Raw genomic sequence first — 12,299 nt, 5'->3', positions numbered from 1 at the left:
AGAAGAGTAAAGATATAGATCTCATCAGTACAAAAGCAAGAGTGTGGGCGTAAATTTTGAAAGGACAAATTGTACATAAACGCTATTAAGAATTAATGTTTTGTTTTTATTATTATTAAATGCACTAACATCAACTTCATGAAACAAACAGATTATTACTGGATTTTTTCGGTTTGAGGAACTGCATTTTTTTTTCATGAAAACATTAATATGGCGTACTTTGCATTCTGATTTCGAATAGAGGTAAGAGCCTGTTAAACGTGAACAATCGTCGAACAGTGGTTATAAATCCTCGCTTCGGTCAATACCACTGGACTTTCTTTAAAGTGATTCAGTCAGAAGTGGGTGAGAATATATATATATATATATATATATATATATATATATATATATATATATATATATATATATATATATATATATATGTCATGTAAATCCACAATGAAAACGTGGATAAGATAAATCTTGATAAATCACGAAACAACGGAGCACTAGCGGTTGTTTATTTTATCAAGATATATATATATATATATATATATATATATATATATATATATATATATATATATATATATATATATATATATATATATATATATATATATATAAATTCATTTTTTTAACCAGAATGTAAACCTACATCAGATTAATGTGTACTGTATTTATTTAAGAAAAAAAATTGCTATTCACTGGAGAACTTTTAATAAACACATTGATAAAATCTATACTACCATCCTGCACACATAAAATGCTGCGTTGTGTAACAGTATACCATACAGTATTATACAGATATACACGTCCATAAAATTGACGAACAATTATTCTCAACCAGCATTCAGCCACACCTTCCTACAACAAGAGCACGTAGTACCCTTCTCATTAGGTTGAAATTTGGTGCATAGTTTGGTCATTAATAAACGAAGGTTATGTATTCCATAATATGACTATAGGTATTGTTTTAACTCCTTGGATGTCTTGGTTAGTGACCTTGAAAAGTATTACGTTACTGAGTCAGCTGTTTCTACATCCAGCATGATTGCATCAGCCCTTACAATATATATAAGTATACAAAAGACTTATACTGACATGCAGGACAGGTGATGAGCCTTCTGACCTCCGATGAGCACGAGGGTAACGCGTGGGGGCGTGCCTGTTGGGTGCGCTCACTCTTGTTGTTCTGTCCTTGCTTCCTAACCTCCCCAAGCTTACATGGCTCTCCCAACTTATTTACTAAACCCCCCTGAACCCACACCCGCGTTCCCCCACACCTTACCCCGTGACACTCGTGCCAACCATCTCTCTGCTCTGTTCTTCAGGTTCAGAAAGAGTTAATGCTTTTATTGTTTTCGTGAGATTTTGACTTAACCAACCAATTAGTTATTTTTTGTCAAGAACACCATTGAGAATCTGAAGGTGAGTCAAACACCATATCGCACTTCCTGTAGACAGAAAGAGTGAATACAAGGGTAGCTCATTACACTTCAGTCGCTGTTACTCACATTCAGGACAATTTAAGAATTCAAAGGTCAAATTTTACGAAACAAAATTTCCTAGTCGAAAACAAAAAGTTCCATGAAAAATTATAACTATTACTATGAGTTGTCTTTCCATACTTACAGCGCTGATTATAAATGAAGTTAAGTGCTGTGGTCGGAATTCTGTACAGTACTTGAATGGAAAAAAAAATGTTATTTAAATTGCGTGAATACCTCCTGATTCACATTTCGCCCCAGAAAAAAATTCTTTAAGCCAGTTAAAATGTAGTTATATTTATTATAAAGTATTATATAAAACATCCCGAACACTGCTGTAAAAGAGGAGGCTATACTGTACTGCAGTACGTTTATCCTTTGTTGGTAAACCGCTAAAACATTTGTCCAATCATGAGCGAAGACGGCCAGAGATAAATTATAATATTCATTTCAGTTATGTAGTAAATGAATTCAGAATTCTGCGCTGACTTATTAACTTGAAAGCATTACATTAATATATTAAAAATGAAACAATTCATAAGAAATGCACACATACCAATATTGCGCTTTAATGCATTGTTGACTCACTACATGAGCACAAGTATAAACATATGGCAACTACTCCTCCACTGCCTGGTCAACGTTCATTAACAACAAACGACTTTCACTATAGTAGACCTCACCAATGGAGGACACAACATCAACGGGGGGATATGTCTACTTCCAGTCCTATAATATTTGCTAATTTAGGATAGTCCTGTGTTAGGCTTCTCATTGTATTGTAACCGAGCTACCCACAGCGACGTCAACACTGGTTCATTCCCTGTCTGTCAGGATGTGAGGCGAAGAATGATATGTATCATGGAATCTAGGTAATACTGGGGCTGTTAAGGTAAGAGGTCCATAAATAATACAGTTTTTGCACCTTTAAACTATGTATTTTAGGTACTGGACTTAATTTTTTTCGTGTTTTACTTCAGAAGGCTTTCCTGATTCACTTCTTTTAAAACAGTTACACAGATTACAGATTTTTACAGATTGTCCCGGAGGGGGCTAGTTTATTGGGCACCCCATTACATCCTGTGCAAGGTGAAGCGCAGAAGCGTTTACAGTGCCCAACTGGGAAGCATGCGGAGTTCATGCTTGCCTTTATGACTCATGCATTAAGGGCGTGGAAGCCTGAAGGGTCATGGGTTTTGTCAGCAAGTTAAGAACATAAGAACATAAGAAAATATGGAGTCTGCAATAGGCCGGTTGGCCTGTGCATGGCAGCTCCTGTCGAGAGTTACTACCACTCTCTATCATCCATGAATCTATCTAGCCTCCTTTTGAAACTTTCCAGAGTTCCAGCACTTACTACAAAGTTGCTAAGCTTGTTCCACTCGTCCACCACCCTATTTGTGAACCAGTTTCTTCCTATCTCCCTCCTCAACCTAAACTTATCCATAAAGTGACAGTGATGAGTGTGTGGGGGGGGAGGGGGAATTCCCGGTACAATTCATCTGTTTATAGCAAAGCGTGGCAGGTCCCTAATAATGTCAAGTGCCAGGCCAGTGACTAGGAGGAGGGATATCTGGTCAGGGAGGGAAGAGGTGTTGGTAACGGCTGGGGACCTGTAGGAGGAGGTCATAGGGCAAGTGAGGATGTAGTGACGGAGGGTGTGAGAGTCGGGTTGGCCACAAAGTTTACGAACAGTGCGGTCAGGCTCAGGGTTGCACCAACCAACTAATCCTACCTAACCTAACCTTAGCGAATCTGTCAACAGTATATGAACAACACCCGGTTAAGCAAATATCGTTTTAGGTCAGTAGCGAGAGCACGTGGTACGGCCGACGTGAAGGAAGTTTCCACAGGTCTGCATTAAGAGTGATTGAATGCTAAAAAATTAAGTGGTTATATCGGTGAGTGGACGTTTGGGCCAAGGTTAAGTTAGGTTCAAACCAAACGTCCTACATTCGTTATATCAGGGGTTCAGTGCGATTGTTTTTTTTAATTTAAGTGTATGTGTTTAATAAAAGACGTTTAAAGTGTGATTATGAGGCTAAGAATTAGTGTTCTGCCAACTTTGAAAACCTGAACTTGGAAATGTATAAACATGAGGTGTAATATGTTAAAGATTGGCTGGAAACGATCTTCTGTACATATATGAACACATGTTCCATAAACAGCATTCTGCCAACTTAGAAGCTTGCAATGTTGCGAGAAAGGCTTAAAATAGTTAAAATACTTACCTGAAGTAAAATATTGTGACGTCTTTGATTTACCTCATCTTGTCTTCTTCATTATGTTTGTTAATTTGTTGTTAATGGGAACATAGGTGGAAATACCTAGACGGCGAAAGTGTGAATCTCTATCCGAGTATTTTCTTAACAAAATTCCTTCCTGAAAGAAAGCCAAGTTCAAGTTACAATCGTCTCCATAAGTAAAATTATCTTGTCTGTTTTTCTTTGCCACGTCATTTACAAATCTACTAGTTTATACATTATTAATCTTTCTTCACAATGTAAATAAGAGACAAGCTGAGTAAAAGCATTATGGAATATAAGGCTATATAAACGAAAGTGGTATATATTATGGAGAACGGAATATAGCAACACTCGGGAACGTTTGTGGACAGGGAGTGATCACATGAACAACATGCGCTACCCTCGTGCCCACTTCTCACACCACAACCTCCGTCCTTTCTACACCGCGCTCATTGCGTAATTTGGTTACTCATACTTTTATCACTATATATTTATGAATAGTAGTATATTATGATATGAGGTGCTATTGTTGCCATGCAGCCTCACTAGACATTAATTTTTTGTCTTACGTGTGAAGAAAGTATCGTCGCTGACGTATTCTCCGTGTGCTAGATAAAGGTAGCAGTTGTTCGTGAGGACATATGGGTGAACATAGAACATAAGAAAATAAGGAGTCTGCAATAGGCCGGTTGGCCTGTGCATGGCAGCTCCTGTCGAGAGTTACTGCCACTCTCTATCATCCATGAATCTATCCAGCCTCCTTTTGAAACTTTCCAGAGTTCCCGCACTTACTACAAAGTTGCTAAGCTTGTTCCACTCGTCCACCACGCTATTTGTGAACCAATTCCTTCCTATCTCCTTCCTAAACCTAAACTTATCCAACTTAAATCCGTTGCTCCGAGTCCTATCTTGCTCGAATATTACAAGAACTTTATCTATATCCCCTTTAGTGATTCCTTTCACCCACTTAAATACTTCTATCATATCTCCCCGCACTCTTCGTCTTTCTAGGGAATGCAAGTTTAGTTTCTTTAATCTATCCTGATATGGAAGGTTTCTAAGTCCCGGAATCATTTTCGTCATTCTTCGCTGCACCGACTCTAGTGAATTGATATCCATTCTATAATAAGGGCACCAGAACTGAACCACATAATCGAGGTGCGGCCTAACTAGCGCAAGATATAGTTGCCTTATTTCGGACATTAACGCACTGTTTTCTAGGCCGCAGGTCCGGGCTTACAAGTACCCCTAAGTCTCTTTCACAAGTCGACTTCTCAAGGTTGATGTTGTTAAGGCTGTATACATTGACAGTATTTGTTCTTCCAATATGCCACAGCCCACACTCAGCCTATGAGGAACAGTGACCAGCGCGTTTTCTAGATGTTTTCAACCTCGGTTCTTACCTAACCTAATTTTCCAAGGTTAAATCGTGTGTGTTAAACAACGAGCGTGTTTATCATAGGAGTCTGGAGGTGTGAGATAGGTGTCAAACAGTAAACACACGAAAGGGATAGTCGCCGGTTAAGCTTTAAAAGTGACTGACGTTTTTGCCAAATAGGGATAACAATTTTGTTGCTGTTTCAGTAAAAAAATCGGTTACCATAATAAGATAGCCAAATTGTACCTAAAGTAGGTCAGGTTAGGCATTTTTTTCGGGGAATAGCTCACTCGGGAACAGGTCACCAACCCACAACGGGGCTTGTGTGGGGGAAGAAGTAAAAAGAAATTAAAAATATAGGAGAAAAAGACCAAATTAATCTAATGGTGGGAGGAGGTATTGTCTTTACAGTATATTATGTAATATGATTATTTACTGTACATGATTGTGTATGGCCAGACAGAAGCTTAAAAAACAAAGGTACGCAAAATTATCCCTATTTCTCAACTATCCTCGTTTGATGTAGCACACATACACACACAGAAGGATTATATTAAAGTACCCTCTTTTCACTGCTCAGAGGGTGTGTGGGTGGTGCAGTAAGAGGGTGGGAAGTATGACAGTTTATCTCACCGCTGCAGGCGTCCACTTGTGGTGTCATTGTCAGGGTCACGCTGCCACACTGCCCCCATGGACAGCTTCCGCTAAATGTCCTCAGAATGTCCTTACTTTCTCTCTCTTTATCTTGATCTCTTTCTCATCCATCTCTGGAGGATGTTTTTGTTAATTACTGAATGTTAATTTAGACCTCAGGACGTAATTTTACTACTCATTATAATTGGTAGTAGGGACACAACCATACCCAACCATACAAGCATCAACTAACCGGGTGATCTGAACGTGTCCCAGTGTTGGTCAAGTCTGTCTCTCTCTCTCTCTCTCTCTCTCTCTCTCTCTCTCTCTCTCTCTCTCTCTCTCTCTCTCTTATTTAAAGGTAGAAAACCTCATCAAACACAGCATACAGATTGAGAAAATTGTTTTTTTTTGTTTTTTTACGTATAATTCACCAGCCATGCGAACGGGGGTAAGCACAAGCGCATTCAAATCATATCTCATATCACTTGACGTTATTAGTGAGTGAACTATTACTGTTAACGCTATCTTTACTCTGGTCTATTAACCTAAAATATATGATAGATGTAAACAAACGAAATCACCTGGCATTACCTGAAGATTAGTGTTTGGGCCGGGGTTTGATATCAAACGATCTCACTTGTTAACACTTGCCTGAATGAGTGTATGGTAGTCGCTGGTACCTTTGATGAAGCTGGGTGAGATAATAGGTAGTCTCACGGCGTGTCACCTTTGATACAGTCGTAGTTTTGAGTCGTTGAGTCGTTGAGTCGTCCAAGCCCACCTGGGTTACACTTGTAATTATCTTAGCTTGTAAGTATACACAAGTGTACACAGGTTCTGTTATCTTCATTTGTGGTTCCTTGGTTTAATGTAAACACACGTGGTGATTTTCTAGTTATATTGGATGCTCTGGTAGTTACAGAATTGTTTGTTGACAGACTACTGAGCATTAGCTATTAGCTTGTAATTAGCTGATAAAATTAGAGAGAAATACAGCCTTGGGAGCTATGCTCACACACGTCTCTTTGGTACGGTGTCTGGCTGTGAACTGTTGAACTGTGTGAAACTGTGAACTAGGCGAACCTCTCTCTGTCTGCTTGTAAGGGGGTATGTAATCTATACGTCAACACAGAGATAAGAGGCTACACTCTACAGGCCTACTCTCACGGAGGCCTGGGGACATATATTTATGGGTTGTAACCTGAATCTGTGTGAAACTACAAATGTTTATGTGTGCTGTCCACCCTTGGAGGTGTGACAGAACAAATGCTTATGTAGCCTTATACTCAATAGTCTGGGTGATAGAATGTCTATATTGAATATATGTCCTTAGCCCATATTTATATAATACTGATTGATAGGGGCTAGAACATTAGACACCCCAGTTTATTGTACGTGATGATTATTAAACACCTTAACGCTACCTGGTGGGGGGTAATCCTCTCACTTTGTGGTACTGTAGTGAAGAAAACAGCATAAGTGATGTGTTAAATATTATATGCCTTTATCTGAATGTTTTTACCTTGTATCACCTCTGTGTGTCTGTCTGTCTGTATATGTCTATCCTAATGTTTGTCTAGTTGTCTGTCTGTCAACCTGCCTTTCTTTCTGTATGTATATTTATCTATTTTTCTGTCTGTATTTGTCTGTCTGTCTGTCTTCCTTTAATATATCGAACAGCGAAGTACTGTCAAGTCTACGGGGACGTCACACTACATTAACATGTATTCGATAATTCCTAAGTCCAAATATTTGTTTACACTCAAAACACATTACTACTGTATCCCTTCTCAGTGTTGACTTGAAACAAATAGTGAAGAATTTATGTAAATTCAATGGCAAAGGTGTGTGTGTGTGTGTGTGTGTGTGTGTGTGTGTGTGTGTGTGTGTGTGTGTGTGTGTGTGTGTGTGTGTGTGTGTGTGTGTGTGTAAGACAAATTTCTTAGGATCAGTAACTCACTATAAGAACAAATCTCTCTCTCTCTCTCTCTCTCTCTCTCTCTCTCTCTCTCTCTCTCTCTCTCTCTCTCTCTCTCTCTCTCTCTCTCTCCCAGAATGAGTGGGGATGGGTTGATGTGGAGAGGGAATAGGATGATGTGGCGTTATCCTGTGGTAGGGTTCGATGAGGTGGAGTGGGATGGGGTTGGACGAGACTCAGTTGGTATGGGGATGGGGTGGCTGGGATGTAGAGCGCTATGTAGTGGAGGTGTACGTGAGGTGGGGTGATGAGCTGGGTGTTAGTGAGGGGGGTAGAGATCTGGTTGACAACACTCTGCAGGTAGGAACACAAGTAATAAATGCTATTGGTGCTTGTTGTTCACTTCTGACTCTTTGTTATTGTTGTTTTGGTGTTTCCGTTTGTTTTTGTTGTCCCCATGAACCTTTTTCACTTATGATTTCGACAGATGGAGAGAGAGAGAGAGAGAGAGAGAGAGTGACAGCCAAGACCACCTTAGCCACGCTAGACTGCCTCCTATTCTCCTCTGCCTGAAGTACCGTGTTTATGTACCGTAGGAGTAACAAGATTTGGGGGGGGGGGCGGGTGACGATGCTAACTGCAAGGTGGTGGAGTGTGTGTGTGTGTGTGTGTGTTGCTGTGCGTGTTGTGTTGACAGAGGCTGGTGAACCGTACATACACCAGGGAACGTCTATAGGATGTAATGTAGTCATAGCTGGAAATTGTCTCAGACGGTAAATCCAGGTGTGTCAACAGTGAGATTAACTTTTTATGTCTCCCTCTCACTTTCTCTATGTTTATTCGGATCACCTGAAGATTAGATACCCCGGTTTATTTCACCTGAAGATTAATTAGCCATCTTAGCGCTGCCTGGGGAGTTTAAGTAAGGATAGGTTAAGTTAGATTAGGTTAGGCTAGCGTTAGGGCGGTTAATCTCCAATTGAAATAAGCTGGTGTGATTAAATGTCCTCTTTATTTTATTATTTCTCCGTCTTTCTCTCTCTCTCTCTTACATTTCCTGGAGGGAGTCACCAATGCTGGCGTGGTCTGGTACGTGCCATAAATACGTACACCAGATGTCGACGGTTTGTCTGCAATAGGCGCTCGGTTGTGTGTTGGCAAGGGCGGCGAGCTTGGCGAGGCGCTGTTCGCTACGGTCACCAAATTTACCCTCGGTGTTAAACTATAATGGGCCGAGGTGCACTCACCACCCGTGAAAGCACTGTGGATGGTATTGGCAGTGAACCAGTGGGCTGGTATTATCCCATCCCTTGACGCTGTACCAGCCGGGAGACAGAGGAAGAGAAATATACGCCGGCCAGAGAGCATCCGTCAGCCAGATTTTTTTTTTAGATTGCCCACGAGGGGGCTAGTTTATTGGGCACCCCCTTACATCCTGTGCAAGGTGAAGCGCAGAAGCGTTTACAGCGCCCAACAGGGAAACATGCTAAGTTCATGCTTGCCTTTATGCCACGCTCTGAGATTTATTGGAGCGCGTGACGTATATTTCTAAAAATGGATCAAGGATGTTTACAACGCCTCTCTACATAACAACAATCAAAACCAACCAACCTAACCTTACCAAGCCAAGCTATAGGATAGGTTAGGTTAGGTGAGAATACGTTAGGTAAAGATAGGTTAGCTTGGATTAGGTAAGGTTAGGTTAGGCTAGGTTAAATTTGGTTGCTTCGCGTAGTCTGCTGAAGAAAGATTCACCACGAGGTCCAAGTAATCACAACCTGGCTGCCGGCCTTCTGTAGACTCACGAAGGGAGAATTTCCTTTGGGCGTCCACCAAGTAGCTGCCAACAAGGCTTCCCGCTAAGCAAGAAAGGCAAATTCAGATGAAACATTCACTTTAGATTTTTATAACGACAGCTAATAATAAAAAAACTACTACCTCCCTCGGCTTCATGGTAAAACACTTTCTGACGCTTACTAGGAGTCCATCTGTTTACATCCTTGTGTACTGTAGGAATCTGGCACAAGATGAGGGTACGGTTGTGTAGTGGTTGTAGCGCTGGGCTGGCTAACTCAGAGACCCGGGTTCGGATCTTCACTGAGCAGGGAAGTGAAAGGGGGTATTCGGTTTTAAATGGCAGTGATATAATCATTATACTCGCTACCTTATACTGTTTAACAATTGTTGACTCATAAAAACACCTTGTCTGAAAAAGAAGATGTGTATGGGATCACCTGAGTATTAAGCAACCCAGTTTATTTCACCTGAAGATTAACTGCCCTAACGCCACCATAACCCACCCTAACTTAACCTAACATAACCTATACCCTAATCCAACATAACCTAAACTTCCCTAGCTAACGTTAGGGAGTTAAATCATCAGGCGAAATAAACTGGGGTGCTTAATCTTCAGGTGATACTAGGCATATGTGTTTTATATCTTATCTTCCGTAAGCATAGTTTACACCAGGACCACGAGACAGGTGCCTGGGGTGAGTGGTCTGCCCACATGTACCTCCGGCACGTGTCAAGGCCTTGGTAAGGAGCCGTGACTCAGGGAGGGTAAGATTGTGTAACAAACCGGATCATCTGAAGGTTAGACATCCCGGCTTGTTTTACCTGGTGATTAAAAACTCTTAACAGTAACCTAACCCCTTCGTTCTCCTGTCCTATATAAAGTATTATTATTCAGATTTGTCACTTTCATGATACTCGTCCACCAGCATAGTCACTCAAAAGGGTTAAACCATCATCCTCATAGGGTTAAATCGTCGTTCTATATACATATATATTTATATTAAATCTGCATGATATCCATACTGAAGAATTATATAAATAAATTTAAGAAAAGGCCAGAAAAATAAGAATAATAGAAAAAATACTATTGATTATGTAAAATATTAACGTCAATGAATTATAAGAATTATAAGTATTTCCGCAATGAGAAACAGTGCTTAGGAATTCTGTAAAAACGAAACAAAGTGAGAAAACATTCATTTTGAAGATCACTTGCGGAATTTATTGTAAGAAACGCCATGATTACAATAGTGGCAGAAAGACAAATGTGATGCCGTTCAAACTTTTCACCGTCGTAGTTGTCATGAGTCTAGGCAGGTTTAGTTTACGTTTACAAGTGTACACGTGAAGCACTCGCCCTAACAGTCATATTCCCAGCGCATTCCGGGTTTTATATGTCTCAAGAGGACTTAATCAGAATGCCAACAAAGTGTAGTTTTAGTGAATGTGTTGAAAGATAGAATATCAAAAAGTTGTGGGAAGTTGAACATTAATACCACAAGAGGATACCCGCGGTAAGTTGCTGCCACTAGGAGGTACCCGGGGCTGCCATTATCGTGTTGACTAGACAATATAATATCAGTAAGTAGTTGGCTCTGTATTTTTCCCTCATATAAAAGTTAGCATATTTTTCATTTTAATCTGTATGCATTTCGGCAGTTGCACAGACAAAACGGGTGTCTATTCTTCAAGGTTCGTATACTGAATAGACCTCGTAACTGAAGATGTAAGAATACACTTGAAGAACAAAATTAACACACTCAATAGTATCAAAATTAATATTCTTTTAATCTTTTATTTAGAATTTTACAATTTAGATACATACACAAATATTGAGAATTACTGTAAAGGAGAATCTCAACAGCTGCTGATTGCTGAACCGAACTGAAACAAGATGAAGTACCCACTTAGTAAACTCCACTTTAATGCGGGTCAGTCGTCAATAATTACCAGAGCATTTTAGGTACAAGCATAAATTTTTCCTGAATAAACCTATGAAACGCACACAACAAAAATAATGGCCATGGATTTGTCAATATTATTTATATAGCAACCAGTAACTAAGGAATTTATTCTAATTGTAGCAGATAAATAGGAAGTTAAAAGGGAGTAAAGCTTAGCCAATAGATCAGTTGCTGGTCACTGGTGGTCTCTGCGATAGGAGTAATGAGCAGTACAGCACTTTTTTTCTGCATTATACAACTGTACGTGAGTGAACCGCATGTGTTCCGTCGCCACAACCACGAATAAACAATATACAGAGTTGTTCGTCTCTTGCCTTAAGAAGGACGCTGGTACAAGTGAATGTTGCAGAACCACAAACAAACGAGAATTCTCTGTGGTCACACTTACGAAATGTTTCTCGACAAATAAGAGGACTCGCTTTCTCGTGGGCCAGTCACACAAAGACTCCATTTCACATTCACTGGGGGCTCATGTCTTTGATTTTTATATTATAGTTGAAATTAGATGAAGCGACTTAACAAAAATCATCCCAGAAGCATGATTATAGTATAAACAAACCACTGAGCGATATACAGTATATTCAAGATTATAGTTGTCAGTGGAACGTTTACGCTGATATCAAATGTATTTTAGTGGTGGTGTTTGTTAATTCGCCGAAGAGCACCGGAAGTGGCGCCACCGTTGACAAGCAGCTTCAAACTGGAAATAACTAGGATTGTAATCTGCAGTCGAAAGGAGTGTACTATGATTTATATTCTTGTCATCAGTTAATAAGTATGCAGCTAAACTTGAACTTTACTTCACACCTTTAAAAAAATAAAAATACAAAATAAATCCGCATACGATATAATGTTTTAGTATTTTCATATCTTTAATACTGGGCAATG

This window comes from Homarus americanus, unplaced genomic scaffold (genome assembly GCF_018991925.1).
Source record: "Homarus americanus isolate GMGI-L3 unplaced genomic scaffold, GMGI_Hamer_2.0 scaffold40248, whole genome shotgun sequence".
In the NCBI taxonomy this organism is placed as follows: Eukaryota; Metazoa; Arthropoda; class Malacostraca; order Decapoda; family Nephropidae; genus Homarus; species Homarus americanus.
The sequence above is the reverse complement of the archived record's forward strand: the minus strand, read 5'-3'. Positions refer to the sequence as shown.